We start from the raw sequence: 13,665 nt of genomic DNA, 5'->3' as shown, positions 1-13,665 counted from the left end.
CGGGGGTATGGTATAAAAATCATCCCATTTTGTACCTGTGGTTGCAGAAATAAGATGGTATGGGACACAGCAAGCCCTTCACTTCTTATACTTTGGTGCTATTTGAATTCTTGAGATGAGCAGGAGTTATTTATTTATTTATTTATTTTTAGGAGTTATTTTTGTTATTTAAAAAACTGATGATAGGGGCATCTGAATGGCTCAGTAGTTAAGCGGCTGCCTTTGGCTCAGGTTGTGATCCTGGGGTCCTGGGATCAAGTCCCACTTCAGGTTCCCGGAAGGGAGCCTGCTTCTCCCTGTGCCTATGTCTCTGCCTCTCTCTGTGTATCTCTCATGAGTAAATAAATAACATCTTTTTTTAAAAAACCCAAAAATTGATGGTAGATGAGGCCTGTGTAACAAGATCACTTGATTTCAAGGAGGCCCTGCCCTGGAGTCCTCAGTAGTAAAACTACACTTTCTGCAAATTAGTTTTCTTTTCTAAAAAGGAAAATAAGGATAAAAACACAGATGTGCAGATAAGCCTGGGAGTGTCAGTATTGCTGACCTCTGTCCCCTCACCTCTACCCTTGCTGGTCCTGCCTTGATTTAGCCCTTATTCTTTTTCTCCAGGCCTGTGAACTCCATGAGGGCAAGGCCGTGGTTCTTATGGGATCTCCAGAGCACAGTAGCTCCCAGCAGATGGTGGCCAGTCCATCAATAAATATTAAGAGTGAATGGACTATGGCAACAATCTCTACTGACTTCCCTGCCTCCTGTCTTAATGTTAGCTGCTAATTGAATTCAGCAGAGACACACAGCAGAGACACAGACCACCTGTTCCCAGCTATTGTCCTTAGCCAGCAGTCTTTGAACTTTCCAGTTTCTGTGTTCTCTGAAACGTTTCAGAGTTTGTATTATAAGCTTCATAATTTCAAAGGACATAATATTTCTGGCTCATTATATACATTGGCATTTATTTATTTATTTATTTATTTATTTATTTATTTATTTATTTAAAAGATTTTATTTATTCATGAGAGACACAGAGAGAGAGAGGCAGAGACATAGGGAGAAGCAGGCTCCTCACAGGGAGCCTAATGTGGGATGGCCCAGGATCACGGATCACAACCTGAGCAGAAGGCAGACGCTCCACTGCTGAGTCACCCAGGCTCCCTATATTGGCATTTAAAACCATTAGAACGGGGATCCCTGGGTGGCTTAGTGGTTTAGTGCCTGCCTTTGGCTCAAGGCATGATCCTGGAGTCCCAGGATCCCACGTCAGGCTCCCGGCATGGAGCCTGCTTCTCCCTCCTCCTGTGTCTCTGCCTCTCTCTCTCTCTCTCTCTCTATCATAAATAAATAAAATAATAAATCTTTAAAAACAAAACAAAACAAAACCGTTAGAACACCTTTTAGAAAAATGTGTCTAAGAGATTCTAGATGCCAGAGTAGAGATGCCTCGCTGGCTTAGTTGGTAGAACATGTGACTCTTGATCTCAGGGTCATGAATTGGACCCCACGTTGGATGTGGAGCCTACTTAGAGAGAGAGAGAAAGAGAGAGAAGAAAAAAAAAAAAAAAAGGATCTAAATATCTTGGCAGCTCAATGCTCACCATTATCCATTTTTTTTTAAATAGAAAAAATCTTCCTTAAAGTTGGAATTTTATCATGTGCCATTTCTTCTCGAACTTGTAAAATCCATTGTCCTTTTCTCCACAATATTTTATGCTGATATAACATATTCTTATCCTTGAAAGTCTTTTATTGATTACGTGATTATTCTTTTCTGTAATAACAAAATATATAAGGATTGAAATTTTAAAAATTTCCTATGATGGGGATGCCTGGGTGGCTCAGCAGTTGAGCATCTGCCTTTGGCTCAGGGCGTGATCCCAGAGTCCTGGGATCAAGTCCCACATCGGGTTCCCAGCATGGGGCCTGCTTCTCCCTCCACCTATGTCTCTGCCTCTCTTTCTCTGTGTGTTTCTCATGAATAAATAAATAAAATCTTAAAAAAAAAATTCCCTATGATCATTAGGTTTATAGGTGCTCAATTTCTTCTGGACTGAATAGCATTACAATGATAATTAGTATGCAATTGGTCAAAACAATACAGATATATTATAAACTATAAATAATTTTTAAAAATCAAAACAAAATTTTAGTGAAAATGTCTCTTTTGGGCCTGTGTTTTTATTAGTCCATGTATTCATGGTTAAATATTACCTTGTTTACATAAATAAGTAAATGATAATGGAAGTTTTGTTATTGCAATCTTTTTCAATTATTTGAGTCCCTTCTGAGTTATGTGCCAAAAATCACATAGCAATCATTATCGAGGATTACTCTTAATAATCAATAGGCTGGTAACTCAATATTCAGTTTTGTTGAAAGCAAAGGAATTGGAAACCACCTGACTTTCTTTTTTTTTTTTTTTTTTTAAGATTTTATTTATTTATTCATGAGAGACACAGAGAGAGGCAGAGACACAAGGCAGAGGGAGAAGCAGGCTCCCCGCAGGGAGCCCAATGTGGGACTCGATCCTGGGACCTGGGATCACGCCCTGAGCCAAAGGCAGACACTGAACCACTGAGCCACCCAGGCAGCCCCACCACCTGACTTTCAAAAGAATCTGTGACTCTGGGATCCCTGGGTGGCGCAGCGGTTTGGCGCCTGCCTTTGTGTGATCCTGGTAGACCCGGGATCGAGTCCCATGTCGGGCTCCTGGTGCATGGAGCCTGCTTCTCTCTCTGCCTGTGTCTCTGCCTCTCTCTCTCTCTCTCTGTGTGACTATCATGAATAAATAAATAAAATCTTTAAAAAAAAAAAAAAGAATCTGTGACTCAATTAGACTCCTTCACTTTTCAGTTTCTGGGAAACATACCAAGAAAGGTTTCACCAAGACTTAACAAGTTAATATTACTTGTATCTTTTATTGTTTCATATAGAGGCACTTTATTTAACCCAATATACTCTGAAGGAATTGGGAACATACAAATATTAATTTTAATATGCTTTGCCAATATAATTTTTAAAAATAAAATGCTTCTATCTTATTATAGGCTTTACATATAATTTATCAAAACCTTGGAGCTGCATATGTGACTCATTCAATTTTAGAAAAATGTCTGCCATTAAGAAAAATTGGCAAAACCAGTGTATTATCAATTCAATCAGCCAATCAGGCTTTATTTTTTTATTTCAATAAAGATTTTGTGTTTCTGTCAAACACATTTCACCTGGATTCCAGTTCTAAATTTCCTGGCTAGAGACAGCAAGAGAGTCTTGCCCAGAGTTTGTGCCCAGATGATATAAGATGCTGCCATTCTCAGTTTTTCCTATCGAACTTCCCTGTGCTTTGCCCTCACAGGATTCTGTCTCTGAAGCAATACCTTCTTTCACAGCTGTCTGGGGAGGAAAGAAGTAATATTATTATTATTAGTAGTAGTAGTATTATATATTATTTTATTATTCCTTGGACCCATTCGACCATATATCTAAATTGAAACACTTTCAACATGTGCCAAGTTACCCCGTTTCCTTTTTTTTTTTTAAGTTACCCCGTTTCCAATGTGGTGCTTCAAACTTCACAGAAATATGTATAGGACCAGGGAAGACACAAAGCCTGTTATAGGTTTCCTGTTTAAAGAGATGAATTTTCTATATCCTGGGTCAATTTACAATATAAGATTTAGGATGGGTGAGAGACAAATCTTTCATAAATAGAAGAGTGATGCAAACAGCGTGGTGGGAAAGGACAAGAAGCATAATGGTATACCGTGAAGGTCATTTTTCAGCCAATGTACATACAGAAGTCAAAGATCCCCCTGAACAGGTGCTCTCAAATATTCCATGCCTGCATACCCCTTAAAACCCCAGTTTAAAGACCACTGTCTTAAAGTGCTGTTCTGATCACCAACTTGCTGGCTGGAAAATAGAAGGGGCAATGTGACAGAGAATGCAGGCAGTTTTAAGAAGCTGACAAAGGCTTCTAGCTCACAGCCAACCAGGAAATGGGCACCTGAGCCCTACAACTATAAGGAACTGAATCCCGTCAACAACCTGAATGAACTTGGAAGAAGTTTTATCCTCAGAATCTCCAGAGAAGAGTGCAACCCCACATTTTATTTCATAGCCTTTCTGAGACTCTGAACAGAGGACCCAATTGAGCCATGCTGAACCTGAATCATCTGAAAAGCTTGTTACAGCACAGATTGCTAGGCCCTCTTACAGAGTTTCTGATTCAAGAATCTGGAATGAGGCCTGAAAATTAGCATTTTTTACCAGCTTTCAATGAGTCTGATGTTGCTGGTCTGGAGACCATGCACTGAGAATCCCAGTTTTGCTACAACCACCCTGACTAAACTCAACTCTGTGTTCTCTGTACCTGGAACCCAGGAGCTGGATGCTGCTCAAGAGAAATTACTAAATGGGGTGATTGCTTTCGTTGAAATTCGTGACCATTGACCCCAAATGAGCCCTTGGTAACCACCTGGCTGTCCCTTCACATTTCCCTAGGACAGTCTCTATCTCCACACTCTTTTGTCCCCTCTTCTCAAATCTCCAATCTCCCACCCACCCCCTAATTTCAGCAGGTAATCTCACCTTCCACACTTTAGTGAGGGACTAGAAGCCAGAAGGGAACTTCCTCATCTTGCCATTAATGAGGCTTTAACTGCTGGAGGTTGTTCTTTCCTCCTCTTCAAGGAAAGACTAGAACTGTGTCCATCACAGTCAACCTTTCCTCCTGGGCTCTGCACCCTATTGTTTTCCCCTCTCCAATAACTCTGCTTCTCTAATTTCTCCTTTTTCCTATGCTATTAACATACGTGTCAATCTGGATTATTCCTTGTATCACCATTTGTAACCCTCCCTTGACCATGTATCCTTTTCCGGCCACCATTCCATTTATCTGCTCCTGTCCACGGCAAAATTCTTGAAAAAGTGTCGACTTACTGTGTTTCTACTGCCTCACTTCCCATTCATTCTTTTAAAAGACGTGTGGGATGTGTATTTATTTATGGAATAAATATTACATTGGATACTTGATATTTGTCGAGCACAGCTCTGCAGTTCCCGCTTTAGTGGAGTTTGTGGACAGACCACTAAATATGGCATTTGCAGCTGCTGACAAGTGCTATGCAGCAAACAGAGAGATGTAATGGTTCTCATGACCCATAAAAACATCCAGGAAATGCACACGGAGTGCCCACCATGCAGCAGGAGCCCTAGACACTGAGACTGCATCAGTGAAGAAAGCAGACAAAGATTCCTGTCCACACATTTACATTCTAGTAGGAGAATATAGAAGATAAGCAATGACAACAAAAGGCAAAAAATATGTGTTAGTGACATGTGATATGGAGAAAAATAAGGCAGAGAGAGTTAGAGATGCAGGGACACGTAATTTTCAATAAGGTGGACAGATAAGGCCTCATTGAGAAAGTGCATCTGGGTAAAGACCTGAGAGAAAAGGACTTTGGATAACAAACTGGGGAAGAATGTTCCATGAAGAGAAGATAGCAGGAGTCAAGACCTCAGGGCTTGGGCATACCTGGCTAGTTGGAGCAACTGTAAGAAAATGCAAGGAATGACCAGGCGGCCAGTTTGCTTGGGGCTGGATGAGCAGAGGGCTTGGTGAGCAAGAGGAGAAGATGCACGCAGAGTCACCAAGGGTCCAGCTGTGCAAGGGAGAGATTGGCAAAAGTTTTTTGTAAAATGCCAGATAGTAAATATTTTAAGCTGTACAGGCCACATATGATCTCTGTCACGTATTCTTTTTCTCATTTTTAATTTTTTAACAGCCCCTTAAAAACAAAACAAAACAAGGGATCCCTGGGTGGCGCAGCGGTTTCACGCCTGCCTTTGGCCCAGGGCGCGATCCTGGAGACCCGGGATCGAATCCCACGTCAGGCTCCCGGTGCATGGAGCCTGCTTCTCCCTCTGCCTGTGTCTCTGCCTCTCTCTCTCTCTGTGTGTGTGTGACTAGCATAAATAAATAAAAATTAAAACAAACAAACAAACAAACAAAACAAAATCCCAGTAGTACAAAGATTCGGCAAACTGGCCATAGTTGGCCAGTCCTTGGGATCTTATAGGTTGTTGTAAAGATTTTGGTTTTACTCTGAGATGAGAAGCATTGGAGTACTCTGAGCAGGGACGTGATAAGATATGACCCCTTATCTTTTTTTTTTTAAGCTTTTATTTATTTTTTCATGATAGAGAGAGAGAGAGGCAGAGACACAGGCAGAGGGGGAAGCAGGCTCCATGCAGGGAGCCCAATGTGGGACTCGATCCCGGGGCTTCCTTTTTTCGCTCCCAAGCTGCCTTGGTGATATTGTCCTGTCGATGGCTTTAAATACTATCTACAATGACAACTGGTAGATTATATATCCACACCTGACCTCTCTGAACCTGCGTAGTCAGCTGTTCCTTGATACCTCCATGTATATGTCCAATAGAAACTTCACACTTAAAGTTTCAAATCCAAACTCCTGATATTCCCCCAAACCTGCCTCTCACTCAGTCTTCTGCTTCTCAGTAAACGGCATTCTTCCATGTGCTCAATCTGAAAACCTCAGAGTACCCTTGACCCTTCCTTGTGTCAATGCTGTCAGGAAATCCCCTCAACCCTGCCTTCAAAACATACCCAGAAACTAGTGAGTTCTCACCATCTCCATTGCTACCACCTTGGTCCATACTAGAATCAAGTTTTGCCTTAATTATTAGCTTTCAACGTAGTGGGGTTGAACTATTGCTGTTGTGCCATGTCATTGGTTGCCCACCCGATAAACTAAAGCTCCTGTATTTATGTTCTTTTTTCTTTTTCTTCTTCTTCTTTTTTAAACTAGGTTCTACCCCATTGTGGGAATTGAACTCATGATCCTGAGATCAAGAGTTGCATGCTTTACTGACTGAGCCAGCCAGGGCCCCTTTTTTCTTTTTCTTTTTTTAAAGTTGTTCCTGTATTCATGTTTTTTGTTTTTTTTTTTAAGATTTTATTTATTTATTCATGAGAAACAGAGAGAGGCAGAGACACAGGCAGAGGGAGAAGCAGGCTCCCCGCAGGGAGCCTGATGTGGGACTCGATCCCAGACTCTGGGATCACGCCCTGAGCCAAAGGCAGATGCTCAACCACTGAGCCACCCAGGTATCCCTGTATTCATGTTCTTGAGGGGCCCGTTTCCTCAAATCCAGGCTGGCCTGTGTTCTGCTTTAAATAAGAGAATGTGGAGAATTGATGCTTGCTGGTGATGAGCCAAAGCCTTAAGAAGGCCCCATAGCCCTGGGGCTCCTGGGTGACTCAGTCAGTGAAGCACCCAACTCTTGGTTTCAACTTGGATCATGATCTTGGGGTCGTGACCTCATGCTCCACGTCAGGCTCCACACTCAGCAGAGTCTGCTTCAGATTCTCTCTTCCTCTTCTTCTGCCCCTTCCCCTTACTCATGCTCTCTCTCAAATAAATAAAATCTTTAAAAAATAAAACAAAAACCCAAGAAGACCCCACAGCTTGGAGCTGCCATGTAAAAAGTCTGGCTACTGTGCTAGAGATGCCACATGAAGAGGGGGAGGCTATGAGACAACCTAGAGGTGAACCATTGAAGTCTAATCAACAGCAACAGCCAGACATTTATCCCACACTCCTGTTGCAGCTGGCCCTCAGCTATTTGTGAACAAACGTGAATAAAGAAGCCATAGTGGATATCCCAGGCACAGCGGAAATTGCTAGCCAGGCTGTGCTTGGTCCAAATTCCTAACCCATAGAACCATGAGTAATATTAAGAGTTTGTTTTTTAAGCCTCTAAGTTATGGGGGAGTTTCTTTTGCCACAAAATATAACATAAACTCTAGTGTCCCTGCTTCTTCCCTCACCTGCCTACTTGCAGTCTATTCTCCATACAACAGCTGGATCAATTCTTTTTTTTTTTTTTTTGGATCAATTCTTTTAAAAGATAAGGGGTCATGGGACATCTGGGTGGCTCAGGGGTTAAGTGTCTGCCTTTGTCTCAGAATGTGATCCTGGAGTAGCAGGATTGAATCCCATATCGAGCTTCCTGCATGGGGCCTGCTTCTCGCTCTGCCTGTGTCTCTGCCTCTGTGTGTGTGTATGTGTGTGTGTGTGTGTCATGGATAAATAAATAAATAATCTTTTAAAAAAAACACAAAATACTGAGGAAAAAAATAATTTCCAACTTAGAATTTTAACCCTACCAAGCTATTGACTGAGGGTAGGAAAAAAATACTTTCAGACATGCAAAGTCTGAAATGTTCCTTCCAGTGCACTGTTGGGACATAATAGGAGAATTTGCTCCACTAAAACAAGGGGACAAACCAAGGGGGAGGAATAAGAGAAACCAGGAGACCAGGTCCTCATCACAAGACAGAGGTGAAGGAAATCACCAACATGATGCTGAATAGAAAATCTAAGGTAGTAGGGAATCCTGGGTGGCTCAGTGGTTGAGCATCTGCCTTTGACTCAGGGCGTGATCCTGGGGTCCTGGGATCAAGTCTCACATCAGGCTCCCTGCGGGGAACCTGCTTCTCCCTCTGCCTGTGTCTCTGCCTCTCTCTCTATGTCTCTCATGAATAAATAAATAAAATCTTTAAAAAAGAAAAGCTAAGGTAACAATGATGCCACAGGCTTTGAGAACAGCTCTTTCTGGAGCAAGTCAGAGGGCTCCAGGGACACCTCCTTAAGTAGATGGCACAGAGTGCTTAATGGAAGCAGATTTGCGCAGCTGATGGAACGTTTGATGGCACATTAGGTTAAGTACAAAGAAAACTAAGCAAATAAAAGATTTTTTAAAAGATTTTATTTATTCATAAGAGACATGGAGGGGTAGAGAGGCAGAGACACAGGCAGAGGGAGAAGCAGGCTCCACACAGGGAGCCCGACGTAGGACTCAATCCCGGGGCTCCAGGATCACGCCCCGAGCCAAAGGCAGACACTTAACCACTGAGCCACCCAGAAGTCCCTAGAATTTTTTTAAGAGAAAATAAAACTAAGAATAAAAGTTGCTGATTGATTGTAATACACATTATGATTTTGGAGATGCTAACATATGAACAGATGCATGTGTTAGAATCAAAATCCAGTAGTACATTTAGTAAGAGCCTGTGAGTAGCAAACATTTCTTAGTTTTTATACACTGAGATCCTCTCTCCCCCAACACTCATGAATAATAATTTGGCTGATTATAAATTTCTTTCATTCCTAGGGCTTTTTCTTCAATTCTGGAAAAAAATTCAGTAATTTTCTCTTCAAATATTGCCTTTTCTGTCATTCCTCTCAATTCTCTTTCTCTGGAACTCTTACTATATACATATTTACCTTCTATTCTGCATATGTTTTAAAGTTTTAAATATTTATTTACTTATTTGAGAGGAGAGAGGGCACAAGCTGGTGGGGAGAGGCAGAGGGAGAAGCAGACTCCCCACTGAGCAGGGAGCCCAATGAGATGCAGGGCTGGATCCACACCACCCTGGGATCATGACTTGAGCAGAAGTCAGACACTTAGTGGGCTGAGCCACCCAGGCGCCCCTATTCTGCATATTTTTTAAAGAGTTTTGGGGGTTTTGTGTGTGTGTGTGTGTGTGTGTGTGTGTGTGTGTTTTAAGACTTTATTTATTCATGAGAGACAGAGCGAGAGAGAGGCAGAGACACAGGCAGAGGGAGAAGCAGGCTCCATTCAGGGAGCCTGATGTGGGACTCGATCCGGGTCTCCAGGGTCACACCGCTGAGCCACCCAGGGATCCCTGTTCTGCCTATTTTTAATTGCTCTCTTTCTTTCTTTCTTTCTTTCTTTCTTTCTTTCTTTCTTTCTTTCTTTCTTTCTTTCTTTCTTTCTTTTTTCTTTCTTCCTTCCTCCCTTCCTTCCTTCCTTCCTTCCTTCCTTCCTTCCTTCCTTCCTTCCTTCCTTCCTTCTTTCTTGCTTTCTTGCTTTCTCTGTGTTTTTCGTTTTTATTCATGCTATGTTCTGAGTGAATTCCTCTGTCCCTCTTCCAGTTTTCTAATATACTATTTGAGAGTAGCTTATTCTAGAATTCCTCCTATTTATAGCCCCTTCGATTTCAGTTAGGGTATTTTTCTTTTCTTTTTTTAAATAACCTCTACCCTCAACGTGAGGCTTGAACTTAAGACCCTGAGATCAAGAGTTGCACGCTCTACTGACTGAGCCTGCCAGGTGTCCCTAGGGTATTTTTCATTTCAAGGATTTCTAATTGGTTCTCGTTCATGTTGTTTCATTTCAGCTTATTTTTGCTTCACACTTTCCTTTTGAAATGAAAGGTGTACATTCATCTCTGAACATGTTCAATGTACTCTTTTAAGGTCTTTTTATACTGTTTTACAAATTTCCAGAGGAAATTTGAGAAATTTTCTGATCTGATTGTTCATATCAAAGCCTAGCTTTCCCACCAGTAGGTCCTTTCATATATTTTGGAATTATGGTTCATAAGCTTTTGAGTGAGAAAGTATTTGTTTTTGTTTTTTTGTTTGATTTCTCTCTCTCTCTCTCTCTCTCTCTCTCTTACTTTCCCTCATCCCTGCCCAGGATGCCAGGATGCTTCCATCTGGCTCTCTGGGTGTCAGCATAAAGCCAGGGCCTCTGCTCATGCTTCTGCATCCCTGGATATTAGGGATATGATGGGTCTAGTCATGGGGCCAGCAGGTGACTTGATAATTTCTCTTCATTTCTCACCACCCTGGGCTCTAATAAAGATACAACCCCACAGACTAACAGCTATTTTCTTCAGGGTTTTTTTTTTTTTTAAGATTTTATTTATTTATCTGAGAGAGTGAGAGCACAAGTAGGGGGGAGCTGCAGGCAGAGGGAGAGGGAGAGGGAGAAGCAGGCTACCTGCAGAGTAGGAGGCCGGATATAGGGCTCAATCCCAGGACCCTGGGATCTGGACCTGAGCCAAAGGCAGATGCTCTACCAACCGAGCCACCCAGGCACCCTCAGTTTTTGTTTTGTTTTGTTTTTTAAATAAGTCATGGAGCCCCCATCAGCCTCTGATATGGAGCTGCAAGCATCAGTCTCCCACACTGAGGGAGAACTTTGTCCCCATAGGAGCTGACCTTTTGTCCAGCTTCCACTGTCCAGCTTCTAGACTCAGAGCTCCTAAGCCTGACGCTTCACCTTACTCATTGCATTGTGTTTCTATTCCATTTTTGGTTCATAGGGATATGTGAGAGTTCGGCTATGTCTTTTTTAAAAATCATTTTTCTTTTTAATTTTTTTTCCATTTTTTCCATTTTAAATGTCAAGGCCATGTGTTTGAAGCAAAGGGGTTTTTGGAGATATAAATTTACTTCCTTGTGTTGCTTTCAACCTCCTCACACCTGGTTTCTGTTCTCCACTCCTCTACTGAAATTATGAAGTCAAATTCACTCATAATTTCTAGCTTGCTAAATCCAATGGACATTTCTCTGTCCTAATTGTTCTTGACTATTTGGCAGCTTTTGATGTAACTAAACACCTGTGATTTTTTTTGTTTTTATTTATTTATTTTTAAAGATTTTATTTATTTGTTTGACAGAAAAAGGGAGGCCTTTCAAGGAGGCAAGTCCTGCTTGAGCTCCATCATATTGTCCTGGTTTCAAGATACCATTTTGGAACTCAAAGCCAAGAATTTGACTCTTTCTCCTCACTGGGTTCTTTTGAATCTTCTTTCCTGGACCTCATCCCCAAGATCTTGTACAACTAAGCTAGCCAAAATTGAGTTCTGGTCACTTGAAGCCAAGCTTTAATAAAGTGTGGTTTCGGGATCCCTGTGTGGCGCAGCGGTTTGGCGCCTGCCTTTGGCCCAGGGCGCGATCCTGGAGACCCGGGATCGATTCCCACGTCGGGCTCCCGGTGCATGGAGCCTGCTTCTCCCTCTGCCTGTGTCTCTGCCTCTCTCTCTCTCACTGTGTGCCTATCATAAATAAATAAAAATTAAAAAAAAAAAAATTAAAAAAAAAAATAAAGTGTGGTTTGGAAATTTCTGACCTTCAGGATAAATTTCAAGTTCCCCAAACATTCTGATCATAAATCAGCTTTCTGTTATCTTCTCTTATACACCCAATGCATTTGACAAACTGAAGTATTTGCTATTGTCCAGCTACCCCTGAGTTTCTCATCTCCAAGACCTTGCAAATGACGCTCCCTTTACCCATAGTACTTTTGCCATCAGCTCGGGTGGAATTTGACCTGTCTTTCAAAGTCCAGCTAAATTGGTGCTCCTATGAAGCCGAACTAATCTTTCCCACCTACTTATCTGTTCTTCCACAGGATTTCTGTGACTGAGGGAAGCAGCTGTGGTATGAAGGACTGAACCTAGAAATTTATATCAGGATTTGTGTGTTTGAGATGGGGTTCTACTACTTCTTAGCTGTTCCTTTTTCACTTATGTGACCTTCTATTTTTCTTTCATAACATAGAGATGGAAATACTTATCTCATAGAGTTAGAGCTTTTTCACGACTCTTTTTGTTTCAACTGACAGAAAACCCAACCTATATCGGCTTCTGACAAAAGGGCCCTTATTGGTTTACATAGGTGAAAAGTCTAGGGGCAGAGACGGTTTCAGGCATTGGTGAATTCAGAGCTCAAATGATATCATCTGGACTCTTTTTTTTTTTTTTATCTTTTTTTTTTCATTTTTATTTATTTATGATAGTCACACAGAGAGAGAGAGAGAGAGAGAGAGAGAGAGGCGGAGACATAGGCAGAGGGAGAAGCAGGCTCCATGCACCGGGAGCCCGATGTGGGACTCGATCCCGAGTCTCCAGGATCGCGTCCTGGGCCAAAGGCAGGCGCTAAACCACTGCACCACCCAGGGATCCCTCATCTGGACTCTTATACTCCTTTCAGCTCTGCGTTTTACTGCCGCCTTCAGGCTCAGGTTTAAAGAGTGACAAGATGTCTGTCAGCCGTCCCAGAACCGAGTCTTTCTGCTTTGACTCCAGCAGACAAGCTTGAGGACTTCTGCAGAAATCCCAACTAATTCTCATTGCTCTTTTTTTTTTTTTTTTAATTTTTTTTATTTATTTATGATAGGCACACAGTGAGAGAGAGAGAGGCAGAGACAGGCAGAGGGAGAAGCAGGCTCCACGCACCAGGAGCCCGACGTGGGATTCGATCCCGGGTCTCCAGGATCGCGCCCTGGGCCAAAGGCAGGCGCCAAACCGCTGCGCCACCCAGGGATCCCAATTCTCATTGCTCTTAATGGGTCATGTTCCCGTCCTTGAGATGGTCATGATGGCTAGGAGAATTGGGTGCTTGGATCAGCTGGAGCCAGGAGGAGACTTGTCCTACCTCAGATGCTGGGGTGTAGTTAGTCCGGCAACAGCACATGGGACATGAATGGGTAGATGGAAATTCTCCAGTGAGAAGTTAGGGTACTTATCAGAATGGTGAGAGGATGCTGGACAAGAATCACTGCCGAGGTCTACCACAGGTGTGCTGAGGAGCAAATGAGACAATGCAAGGAAACTGACTTCAGAAAGTCCCATTCAAATATAAGTGATGATTATTATGTGGTTCTCTCTCTCATGGCACTTAGTATTTTCTATCTATAGTCATCTAATTCACGCTTTGTCTCTCTTCTACACCCTGAGCAGCTAGAGAGCAGAATCTATGCTTTTGTCGTCTCTGGAGCACTCCACCACTCCGAACTCAGCACCTAGAAAATAGGTGG

At 42.3% G+C, this 13,665-nt stretch overlaps 1 long non-coding RNA gene across 3 annotated transcripts in view; it reads right to left on the bottom strand.

Annotated features, from left to right (window-relative positions):
• Positions 1 to 3,224: 3,224 nt before the first annotated feature.
• LOC140614811 (uncharacterized) overlaps positions 3,225 to 13,665 on the bottom strand; it is an 84,823-nt gene continuing 74,382 nt past the window's right edge. For 2 of the 3 annotated variants that reach the window (XR_012015581.1, XR_012015578.1), the window contains 2 exons: positions 5,537 to 5,663; positions 3,225 to 3,390 (listed from right to left, as the gene is read on the bottom strand). This is a non-coding gene — a long non-coding RNA (uncharacterized lncRNA). Of the gene's footprint in view, positions 3,391 to 5,536; positions 5,664 to 13,041; positions 13,431 to 13,665 lie in introns of those variants that run through there. The other variant, XR_012015579.1, reaches the window with a different exon arrangement.

The sequence above is a fragment of the Canis lupus genome, chromosome 23 (assembly GCF_048164855.1).
Source record: "Canis lupus baileyi chromosome 23, mCanLup2.hap1, whole genome shotgun sequence".
NCBI lineage: Eukaryota > Metazoa > Chordata > Mammalia > Carnivora > Canidae > Canis > Canis lupus.
This window is presented reverse-complemented; position numbering and strand designations above follow the sequence as displayed.